General features: G+C 31.4%; 1 protein-coding gene across 1 annotated transcript in view; it reads left to right on the top strand.

The window, feature by feature from the left end:
- The first annotated feature begins 3,638 nt into the window (after positions 1–3,638).
- Positions 3,639–13,410, top strand: part of LOC128998458 (ras-like protein family member 10B) — a 30,513-nt gene continuing 20,741 nt past the window's right edge. The window contains exon 1 of the mRNA XM_054424589.1: positions 3,639–3,689. The gene's annotated coding sequence lies outside the window, so the exon portion shown is untranslated. The remainder of the gene's footprint in view (positions 3,690–13,410) is intronic.

Below are 13,410 nucleotides of genomic sequence, written 5' to 3'. Positions count from 1 at the left end.
TATAGTAAACCTACCCGAAGCCTGGATACAAGAAATTATTTAACACCCCAAACACTCAGAGATATAAATTCTTACCTTTGGTACGACTGCAACCACTAACCTGAGAACAAAGTTGTTTTTACTATTTATGTGTTTAAATAAGCTTTAAAAGCTTATCTAAGGAACATCAACAGATACTTTGACCATAGCATTTATTACAGAAGCTATCTTCAATAGATGTTTTATGTTGTATTAACCTATGGAAATTATAACACAAAAGGAACACTCTCCAATAAAATGGGAATCAAAAAAGCCTGCTTGAAATTCCTTCTTAATATTTTATTGACAATGACAACTCATAGAAATGTAAATTTTGCTTGAAATGCAATTTTAAAAAACGAGAACTAATTTAGTGTTACTTAAAGCTTAATAATGCACATTTTTTTAAACAAGCTTACCGGTACGTAAACATAGGAGATAAAACATCATATTTTGTATTTTGTTAAGAATATACCAACGAAGTATCTTCATTTTTGTGGCGTTATTTTGTTGTTGATGTATTTTTATCAATAGGCCTAATAGCATAAAAATATATACTATTTTCGTTCAGGCTAAATCACAGTTTAAAAAAAGCTCTTAAATGAGCTTGTTAGTAATTATCTTTATATAAATAAATGTGGCCCTTGTTTGGGCTATGCTATATTCAATTCTAAACTCCATCGTAATTGGAAATTGATTATCTCAAGGCTTGGTCACAATTTAAATACACCACCCTTCAAAATGTGTTTTATTATTGTTAGGCTAAGATTAATTTTTTATTTATTAACGGCAGCAATCAATGGTAATACAGACCTATTAAGTTAGAGATGATAAATAGGGCCAAAATTTAAGATAATTATCCCTAAATTTAATAAAACTAAAATTTTATAAGGGCTATCTTTTTTACAATTATGACTATGAAGGTCAAATAAAATAACTATGTTAATATTTTACCAAAAGGTTGAAAATATGTAGTTGCAAAAGTTTGTGAACGTAGCAAGAATATCAATTTTATCATTGGAAGTACCGTTTATCAACACTTCATTCGGTTTTAGTAGGCCTAAATAAAGCACTGATTCAGCGAAAACCTAATTAGTCATTTTCTAAAACAAAATAAGCCATATAAATGATAGGCCTAGAGCCATTATTGAATCATTCTCTTGTATGCTAGACTAGGATATTATCATAAAATAACAAGTACCTAGACCATTGCGTAATCAACTATGGTTTAATTTTTGCAGAAAATTTAAGCTTGTTTAATAATGCTGAATAATTGAAAATACATACCAGAATTAATACTGCAAAGAATCTCCAAACAAAGATGCATATCGTGACAGGAAAATCTGCATAAATAATATCACCGAATGAGTCACTTGACACTAACACTTTTCACTAAATGTCTACTAAAACCACTCACAAACACTACGCGATACATATACATTCACACCACAAGGTCACTACGAATACTACGCGTAGTAACATGAAAATACAACGTACAGTTCAACAACAGTTACAATACAACAATGAACCAATAAGAAACGAGCACGTCATGCGAGTAACGGACTTGCTGATCATCAGCTGATCAGCCGACAGTGAATTAGGTTTTTGGTTAGTTTATTAGCCAACTTTTTAATGCGCTACGATACAATGTATTATAATATAACATGAAAATAGGTAAATAGCTCGACACGAAAAAATATATTTTCGTTACAATGCAATTACGGAAGTAATCAACAGTCGTAAGTAGTATTATTTTCACTAATAGTTACTAAATTCAATGTAATATTTAGCTCAGTTCCTAATTTTGTGAATACCATTATTGAATTGTGAATATCGTAATACTGTGCTCGTACTATGATTTAAGAAATGTTAACTTTAATTATGCTATATTATAAGAAATTATTGTGTTTATGCATGATATACATTCGGATGAATAAAATTGAGAGTGTATTACTGTGAAATGGGATAAATATGTCTGTTATTACCTAGAGTATTTAACAGCAAAAAACTATAAATTACATTGCTAAACTACAGTCTTGAGCGTTGTGGCACAGACTATAGTCTATGGTTGTAGTTTTAGACGCGTCGCCGGCGCGGGCGCGTTGTTCCACGATCCCATTGTAGCGACGTTCCGCGATCCCAGTGACTAACGCGTCACAACAATGCCGGCGAACAGATGTTATCATGAGTTTGTTGTTGCCGAAATTTGTTGTGGAAATTTTCAACATAAATGCTCATATGCATATAATATTATTTGTTTTTGTAAGTTAATGTAGTTAGTTATGTAGTAGTTAGTTTCCCTATAGCTTTTACAAGAGATACATTTCGATATTTAGGTTTAAATTATTTTATCGTGGTTATTAAGCATTTCGAATAATTATTATGGTGTACCATACGAATTAATTAAAGTATTTGTTACATAAGGGTAGCTCTTTCTAAGACATTTGGCTGTTGTGCATAATTTCAAGTTAATTTATTTGAGGAACGCTATCGCCTTTTGTAATTATTGACAATTTCTTCAGATAAATCAACTAAGGAAGTTCAAATTTCTTTCATCGCATGAGAAGACATTCAAGTGCATAATACAATCAAAATGGGTTAAATAGTAATGAAAGTCGATAAACTTACGGGATTTTCCTTAATTCCTTCCTAATCTCAAGCTAAGGATCAAAATGGGAATATAGTCACATAATTTTGCGGAGGATATAACAATCTCGTTGGTTAAAACTAATGTCGATTTCAAGGAATCGATAATTCACATTTTAGCGGAGTGAAGAGCAAGCCTTTATGAAACAGCACTTTAACTGGGAACCGCATACAACCTATGTAAATCATTTGATTATACTGCACGTCAAAGATGTGGCAGCATTATGGTTATCACAGGATATGTTAACAAAAGTGCCCACATCCATCATTATCGATTTCAGTGAACATACTACTCGCATATATACGAGTAGCTCGAAATCTATTACATTTGACCATTGGATTCTACACTAATGATTTTTCCCTTACTGGTTCATATTGGTTTATTGTACAATTGCCATCTTCCATGTCTGTTCATCTGTAATAATAGGCTTACAATAAAGAAATAAGTATCTTTGGTAGGTAAATGTATAAACAACTTGGGTTTTAATCGATTTCATCAATAATTATTTCACTTGTAATATATTATTGAACACATCATGTACAGTAAAGACTATATAAAAGTATGTTAAGTACTTTTAGCCTGCATTAAGCTAGTTTTTCATTACCACTAATCATATTTTTAGAACACTAATCGATATATTTAAAGCTTTATTTTATTAAATGTCTAATATTTTCAGGAGTATTTATATCTGATATTTTTATTAGTCAACAATTTTGATTTCAAGAAGGAATAACACTTGGTATAAACCACGCTACAAAGTTGTAACATTCAATTTATGAGTACAACCCTTAAAACTAAACTGATTTAATAAGAAATGTTTAGAGAAGTATGTTTTAATCGTGCGGGAAATGGTACGCTAAGGGTCCTAGAATATTTGTTTAGGCAGTGTGGCGACTAGTTGGCGAGGGGCCTCCCTCGCCCCCTGCCACCCCCGGCGCCAACAATTCTCCAACATGCCAGTCTGATCCCCGCCACCGTTCCGTCCCTATGCCACCGATCTCTCGGCCAACTACGATTATAAAGGGTGCGTAATAAAATGTTATATTTTAATTTTAAATGTACATTAAATATTTTTAAATCCATCCCTCAATGTGTTTAACTGTTTAATGTTTCTTATAATATTGTTTTAAAGTGTTTTAAGGCTCTATAAGTGAGGAAATTAAAAATTTTGGGCCATAAATGTAATAATTTACATGAGTAGTAGCAATAGGTTACTAATGATATTAGGAAGTAGAACAGAAGTAATTAACTGTCGTCAATTTAACAAAGCATAAACTTCAAACAAAGCATAAATAGTATAAACTTTTGCAGGATACAAATTTGTATTGGGTGGTATTTAAAACTGCATTTTTTTGTTGAACTAAGTTTATCAAAGAAAATACTTAACTTGAATGTTTCAAATGTAGTTCCTATCCTAATGGAGAGATATCAGTTTCTACGACCTATTGCACGAAATTATCAAATTATGAGAAATCTGAGTTTAGTCAGATGACAATTGTAATATTTTGCAGAATTTTCAAGTTTTGACAATGTTACACGCTAAAGGTAATTCAACATTTAATGTTTTATATTTACATATATAAAAAATAGCATAGATATATACCATACCCGTAAATTATGTGTACAGTATAGATGTTGCAGCCCTGTATTATCTATGTAAATGTCCTTCTATGTTTAACTTACCATTTTTTAAATTACCAAATGAGTGCAGTGTATTGTCATTGATACCATTACTTAATTTTCTGATAGTTCTTTACATAAATAATATAGAAAAAGCCTGCAAGTAGATATTCCCAACAATAACTAAAGCTGCTGTTACAAATGGGCGCTAAGTGGTTGGGTTTAGCATTTCTTTGTTTGGAAGCTACTTAAAAAACTCCGTGTTTAACACTTCTGTCTATTTTAAAATCTGGTAAAATTATTATCTGTAGGTGTATATCAGCATTTTAAAACATATACAACTCATTCAAACTTTCAAATTTCCTTTCATTCAAAATATCTTTTTTGGTAATAAAAGTTTAGGATTATAAAAATGTATCAAAATTATTTATACAGCATTGCCAAAAAGTGTGTACACTTTTTTCAGTACGAATAGTCAGAATAAAATATTTACTTTTAAAAATAGTACATTTTCTTAGTTCAGTGTAATTAATGATATTAAAATAACGTTAATAATTTTGAAACAATTAAAATTCAAGCCATTCAATTAAAATTTCTTAACATGTATTTAAATTCTGTCTGGCAAACAATTTAAAATACGCGTTTCAATACCTAATAACACATATTGTGGAATTAGAAGCAAAGTGAGTTCTCCAACTAATGCAGCAAGTATTACGACTCCAAGTTATCTTTATCTCGGCCTACAGTTTGCCGGTTCACACCTATATATGGTAATATCGAATTTCCTATGCAAAACTCACTTTACACAATTTCCCTCATTAGAATTGATAACATCTACTTGCTCGAATATTGCTCCAACTAATCTGTGATACTTTTAAGCTAAACGCTGGTCTTTATATTTTTTCTTTCAATAGTACTAAGATCTTAGTACTCCCTTAATGCGTAGTAGGGTTACAAGTATTAAAATGTCTTTCTATTTAAATTGTGAAGGTTGTTGTGTAAATAAAAATAGAGAAGCCTCATATCAAAAGAAAAATAGACATTTAGAAAAAAATAGACAGCTCTTGATGAATTCTAATGAATGTTTCCACGAGTTTGATTAAGTATATATTTCTTAGAACTTTATCAAACATTTGGATATTTATGGAAAATACGCAAACTTGCATTATTTAATTACAATCATAAAAATTTATCTAATTTAACTATATGAAAAATAACCCCCCCCCCTCCAAAGTACAACCTACATCGTAACCATAGGGTATACCAAACCACAAAGTACTATACATTTTACAATACTTCAAACTTATACTTAGTAATGATTTGTGTACAAAAGAATCCTTTAAGAGGTAATCTCTGCTAAATGCTTTGAACAATCTTTAGACTGAATTCAATGAAAATGTAGTATTATTTTGTGTTGCGAGAATTTTTAATTCATAAAAGGTTAGAAATACAGGGTGGAAAAAAGTCCCGGGACGGTTAAATATTTCAAAAATTGATAAAGATATAGCTTCAAAACTTGGTACACAGTGCCTGGGCATTACAATGTTTTAACATATTCAGTGATGCGCTACCTCCTCAGGGGGCGGTCCGCTAGTAGTCAGAAGAAAATCTTAAATTTAAGCATAGGTTGATATGCACATCAAAAGGCCTTAACGAGTAGAATACAATGACGCAAATTCCAACTCAAACGATCAACCGAGTCAAAAATTGGCACCCGTTTAAAGATTTATTGATGTGCCATTTTGAATCTTTGAGTTGTTGTCATTTTTTACTCAGTAGTTATTTTGAGCTCAAATTGTGACATTGTATTCTAATAATAAAGACCATTAATTCAATGTGCATTTCGATCTATGCATACGTTTATGATTTTATTCCGACTTCTAGCGGGCGCCCCCCTTAAGAGGTACTGAATAATGTGTAAAAGAGATTTTAATGCCCAGGAACTGTGTACCAAGTTTTGAAGCTTTGTATTTATTACTTTTGAAATATTTGACCATCCTGGGACTTTTTCCACCCTGTATATTTATTAATTAAAATCTCAGAGTTCCCTTTTTGATATTTAAATGACTAAAAAAAAATTTAAAGTAAAGAGAGTAAATAAAAACATTTTTATCATATGTTAACTTAATAATTCCTTTGGCATAAATAGATCTTTTATATGATTGGTTTCGTTTTTAAATTACTTTAAAATTTGTTTTTCATACATAGGGTTTAGCTTCTGTTGTGTAGTTTCTATGAATTATTTCAGTCTGTGTGTATTACAGGGTGATAATTAAGTCTTGAGACGACTTCATAACTTTCTAACGAAAAGAGATATCACAACCAAATTCGGCATATCATTACTGGTTACAGTAACCTACTTTTTTGTGTACATTGGAATCGGATGTCACCTACGGGGGACGGCCGGTAAGTTAAAAATCTTAAAGGTAAGCATAGGTTGGTATGTACATCAAATTGAAGGTATTGTTAAACTAAAAACAATGCCGCAAATCCGATCTCAAATGGAAAATTTAGTCAAAAATGGCAGATGTCCAAAGATTTCTTGAATTTGTAAACCGCTGAAATTTTTTACTCAGTTGTTTTAGCTCAATTTTTTGGCATCCTACTAATGAAGACCTTTCATTTAGTATACATATCCACCTATGCTTACGTTTGTGATTTTCTTCCGTCTTCTAGTGGGCGCCTCACTGACGAGGTGGCGTTTTTATACAAATTATGCATATACATAAATATACATTATGCAAATTCAATGAATCTTTCAGCAGCAATAATTTTTGACTAGATTGTCCATTTGAGGTCCGATTTGCGGCATTGTTAAAACAATTGTTAAACAATCTTAAAAGTTTAACAAGATCTTTAATTTGATGTACACATCAATCTATGCTTACCTTTAAATTTTAAACTTACTCCCTATGGGCCGTCCCCCGTAGGTGACCTCCGATTACCATGTAGTCTACTAAAAAAGTAGCTTAATATTACTAGTAATTATATGCCAAATTTGGTTGTGATATCTCTTTTCTTTTTAAAGTTATTAATTCGTCCTAAGACTTAATTGTTACCCTCTATAGTATGAGAAGTTATTTTATGGTCCGTTTCCCCTTTATGTTCACATTCTAAAATCTCCACAATTTATTAAAATTTCTGTAAATGTAGTCATATGATAGGATGTGTTCAGAAAACATTGATTAAAGAGTTGTTTGGATTCTAGATTTATACTCCTTAATTAGGTTTGTTTAAGCTACATGAAATATAAATTCTTGTTTGTCCAATGTAAAAATTAAAACAATCTTTACAATTGATTTGTTGGATTCCAGATGTGTTTGCATTTTGTTCCTTGCTGTCGATCTTTGTTGAACATTTTTGGATCCATCAAAAATAGTTAGTAGTTTTCTAGCTCAGATTTTGCTTTGTTTTACTGTTTAACTTGTTATTAGAGCTTTTATATTTTTCCAAGAAGTTCTGAAACCTAATTATAACTAATTGTAACGAACGTCTTTGAATTACATATAAACCCAACAAATGCAGTTTAACCAATATGTTTGAAAGATAGTGTGAATATAGCGATAGATGCATAACATAAACATAGTATATGTAACAAACTTACATTATTTTAAATTTGGAACTTCAAAGAGTAGTTTTATTAACTGAAGCTAATTCTGCTCAAATAATACCCCAAACGTTTACCAACCAAATTCAAACTATGGATATGTATAGGATGGCTATGTACTCTCATTCTTAGTCCTAAACATGCTTAATCATAACTAAATTCTCAGTATTCTGACTGAGTTTCATCTTTCTCGCTGAAGATACCACATCATAGATTAGGTGTTACGTATGGGTTTGATATAGTATAAATTACCGATTTTACACAGCTCTCACTGTAATAGCGAGAATTTTGTTGTTTATATTTACGTTTCAACCGAACATTAAACCTATATAAACATTATTTTTGCCAATAATGTAATTGCAGTGTTATGTGAAATGGTATAGACGGATGCATACGTCTCTTACCTTGGAGTTTTTTTTAGTTTACGTGTAAATTTGAAAAACTTACTTTTATTTTTGTTTAAAACTGCTAAAACTCAACTGAAAATATTTAATTTGATTTGATATTTGATTTGTTACAAACTATTTTCAATGGAGATCAAATGATTTTTAACTCCTTAAGATATTTGGTCACCAAAATACTTTTATCATAACATTGTATATTTATTTTATTAAAAGAAACATCGGAGTCTTGCCAAAATAAAATGTACGAAATATTAAAAAGAAAAGAATTTAAAATTCGTTGTACCTGTCTAGCAACTGTAATAATTACTAATATGGATTTTGAAATCCATATTTAGGCAACAAAGAAAACATAAATTGGAATTATTATGTTAAATAGATTAAGCATGCCAAACAAATTTTACACTTAGCACAAAGAGAAAACAGCATTGCCGAAGCTTAATACGTATCGTCCCTCGTTCGTCGTCGTTATTACGTCGTCGTAATTGAGGAACTTAGGGAACTCAAAGTTCCCTCTTTTTCTTTATTCGAACAATTTACACTAGGAAATCAGTGTAGAAAAGTTGTATTATGCACGACAAGAGCTTAATCTCATAATACCCCTTAAGATCTTGAGGGTGGTAATCTTGTACATGGTCCCTTACCCTTAATCAAAGGTTATTGTGTGGAGATAATGCTCTTCTTTCCTCGTTCCGTCCAATTTCCCTTTGTTGACAGCGTCTCATCCCTAAACGAATGTCCTGCTTTGAACCCGCTGTAAACATATTAAACTTCAATCATACCTTGAGTAATACGTCTAGTCTATTGTCACATGTTATCTATTAATGTCAATATATATAGGTAAAGTTTTGTAATCATCAGTCCAAAATCTTAACATATTTCAAATGATAAAAAGTTTATAGTATACAAATAATAAATAAACAATAATTTGATTGAGCGGTTCTCTGATACACCAACTTTTAGAAAATTAAAACATTGTTTATTTCCTTTTACACACAATTTACATATGTCATTTGTAAAATCGTCATATTACTTTATGATACATTTGAAATCAAACAATTCCTTCTACTAATATAATAGAAAAATATATACTATGTATACGTTTTTTTATTTATATATATATATATATATATATATATATATATATATATATATATATATATATATATATATATATATGGCAGGCAACAAGTAAGGTACAAGAATACTTATTAATCAGTTTAAGGCTTATAATATCACAACTTAAATATAGTTCCTTAAGCCAAATATTTACATCACGTTTTCTTATTTTTCGACCTAATTTCACTCCTGAGTTCGAGAGCACACTCTTGCTTTGTTTTGGCGAGGGATTGGAAGGTTTAGATTGTAAACGGTCATTAAAAATGTAGCTTTAAAAATCGGCTTAAGGTCCAATTCCTATCCTGTGACTGTTACGACGCTTGTCTTAATTCCTATGCCGCGACTCCTGCGACTCCCACGACTAGTGACTAGGGCAATTTCACTCTTGGCCGTCATGGAATAGGCACAGTTGGCAGCAAATATATTACTTGGAGAAGAGGAGGAAAAGGAAATATTAATGTGCATGGTAAAACACAATAAAAAACAACCTAATCCATTGTTCATGGTACGGCGAAAAAAGGGATATAAGAGTATTCTCATTCAGAGACGTCCTCTTAAAGTATTGGGAGTTATTGGGGTTGAAAAAGTATTGGTGGTGACGAACCAGTTCCTTCATCTATGAAGGTACACACCTCAAACTCCGTATGTTAAACTATAAATTCGTTCCAGCCGCGCGACTGGAGTCGTAACAGTCGCAGGATAGGAATTGGACCTTTTCAGTGGGGTCCACTTGCTTGAGCTCCCTTACAACCCTTACTGCATTTTTGGAGAAGTAGGACTCTCTCGACTCTAGAAGAGACACCTCAAGGTCAAGGCCAAAAGGTGGTAATATTACAACGCATAAGGTTAAAACTATAAAAGTTTATAAGCAATTTTACACTTTCCTTTTATTTCCATGTAAATAAGACAGGGCTTAATAGTTCCAAGTCATTGTGGAGGCCAAGCCGAGGAATTCTCTTGACCGAGCAAAATTTGTGCCTCCCAAAATCACGAACACTACCAAGGGACCTCGTACCAGAAACGGAGTTGGACTCACTTAATGTCAAAATCCTCTTCGTCATGTAGCATGACATCATTCTGCAAACATATTCCAAAGGAAGCACTTTGACTGCCTTGCGATTAAGTTTACATTTGATGAAACTAAATAAACCATGAATGAAAAATGCCTTAATTGCATTATACATTATTCTTTTTAAATTAAACCAGTTTCTCTGTGTAATTTTCTATACTTCTTGTGATCATTGAGCCCGATTGAACTAATTCTTACAATATTTGCTCACTGCAATTTTGTTGTTCAGTTATATTATTTGTGTTGAAATACTATTAGTAAAATTTGGGTGTTATCTCTTCACACACAACATGGAAGATTTGCAATTTTAAATCATTGTAATGTTTCACCAAAATAGTACAAACCCCAATATTTTTATGTTTTTTAACCACCATCGAATGTAAAAAATATGTTTTACTTAGTACTTAGTACGATCTGCAACACAATTCCATAATAGCATAATGTTTATAATATTTTATTTATGTGCATGTACCTAATAGGTCAAAATCCCCTATGAAGACCTATTGGTTACCTTGAAGACTACGGTAGTAACCTTCCTATGGGGAAATTCGTAGACTCTTGGTGCTGCAAGTTGTCAGTAAGCTACTGGTTCCTACTTCAATATCACGATTTCTGAAAATTGAAAACACCCATGATGAGTGATTTGTCATGATAGTTTCTTTTTTCTAATAAATAATTTGTGATTGAATCCATAAAACAGAGGTCAGTGGGCAACCGAATAATGCCAAGTAATTCCAGTTATCATTTTTGAAATTTGGTTCAATTCAACACGACAAAATTAAAAAATCATAAATATAGGATCGCCGCATTATAACATCTGTATTACAGATACTGTTTTAATAACATGCTTAGGTCTTATGAAAAATGTAGCTTTGAATTTGCAATGCTTTAGGGACTCTCAAAGTTCAGGGTAGAGCACTAAATGTTAGTTGGTGCAATTTCGTTGGACGGCTTATAGCCTAAAGTTCACAGCTATGAGGTAAACCTCAACTCACGCATTTTAAGTTTTAGACGACTCTCGTAGATTTATATGGCAATTACCTTGTTTCACAATCACTAGAGTTAGGAAATATCCAGCATATTCACACAAGTTCAGGTTAAGTATGATAAAAATAACTACATGTACCAGTACATTAAGTTTTCAAGACAACAAATTAGTTTCAAGATCCAAATTCAAATAATCTTCTTATATGGTGGATTCAATATAATATGGTAAATTTCTTATGCGAAACGTTGCTATTAATTTTTTACAAGGGGTCTTATGACCGTTATTTAAAAGAAAAAGAACTAGCATGTTTCTTTGATACCAGTTTTAAAGTAAAAACGAGCTGTTTGCCGTTGCCGGCTGTTTGATGTACGGGAATCGAGTAGCAGTAGGTAGTCCATTAAAACTGTATACAGTTATATGAATGTTTCTATTCCTAATTCAAGCATAGTTTAAACAGTTCAAAATTTATTGTAAAGAAAAAAAGCTGCCAAGATTAATTAAAACATGTGATATTGTTATTTCCCAACCTTTCCTCAAAAAATTGAGTAGCAAAAATAAATGTTCATACGCTCGTGAGCTTCGATTCGTATACAGCAATGGTTATAGAATCTTAATTATTTTCTATAATCAATGACGAAATCACAGGGTAAATAAACCATCCTCATAGTTCATAGAATATGGAATAGTTTTATATTCAACCAGCTGTTAGTTATAACAAATTATATTACACTCAAACGAACTAAAGATTTTAAAGACTGCTCAAATAAATAAATTAGAACATCTAGTATTTTACTATTTATATTAAAATAATCCGTCATCCTCTTACCGAATAAATGAACGTATCAATGATTATAGCGTTACACATAGTATAAATAAGTCAACCCTACATATTATGTAATTTCATTTTTATGCAAATGCTGAATTTGTGTCGCAAACGTTGAATGTTTACAGCTGTTACGTTAAGCAAAAGCTATTATAGCAAATAAAGCTAGTCTAGAATGATTACGTTGGCTGCTAGACTTTTTTAAAATTAAAACTTAAATTATGGCTTCAACATTCCCTAGTTCTCAAAGTTACCTTTCTTTCAACACAAAAATCGTGAAAATCCATCAAGTGGTTGATTTAGAATCGTGAAATAAAAAAAATCCTGTCACGTTTAACTGCTAATTACAGTCGTATGATGTATGAATTGTTTCAACACGTAATTAACAGATTTGCTGATTCGACGGGTCATCAGGGAAAACTATGACAGAAAATCGAGTCGTCATCGTTTTACTTTTACACCTGGCATTGTTATTTATTGAATACCGTTTATGATGCTCGAGTTAATTTCGAGTGATGAAGGTGATATTTTCTACCTTATTTTTATAAAATTCGTATCATATCAAATAAGCTATTTACTGATCAACTATAGAATCGTTAAGTTTATTTCTAATTTCGGAGTTTATTATCGTAGTTTTGAGAGTTTTATTAATGCATTCGCTAATTTCACCTAGTTATACTACCTGTATTTTCGCCAAAAGGACGTTGAAGAACTATTGTTGAAGCTTAAGTTAAAGGAACATACCGGATTCTGTGACCAAGTTTTATAAACACATTTTCAAAATGCTTCAAACTGTAGTAATGCGTTATTTAACAGTGAAATACGAAAGTTCACCAATATTTCCAGATTGAGGAGTGGTTCCTTAGAATCCAAAAAGCTTCGATCTATATCAAGTGGTCTTAGTGGACGTTCTAGCTACAGAATAGGAATGTGTTAACTGAACATCTCCTTTTCAAGAAATCAAAATTAAAAAATTAAAGGTATTTGATAATGAATAATGAATAATGAATTGAATAATGAATTTTATTTCCTCAAAACAAACAATCATCAAATCATAAAACAATTCGGAAATTAACTGGCCACTTTGTCCAGTAATTGTGGCCAGTGTACACAAAACT

The sequence above is a fragment of the Macrosteles quadrilineatus genome, unplaced genomic scaffold (genome assembly GCF_028750875.1).
Source record: "Macrosteles quadrilineatus isolate MER2022 unplaced genomic scaffold, UCM_ALF_1.0 Scaffold_7__1_contigs__length_78375512, whole genome shotgun sequence".
NCBI lineage: Eukaryota > Metazoa > Arthropoda > Insecta > Hemiptera > Cicadellidae > Macrosteles > Macrosteles quadrilineatus.
Note: the sequence above shows the minus strand (reverse complement) of the source record. Positions and strands in the feature narration are given on the sequence as shown.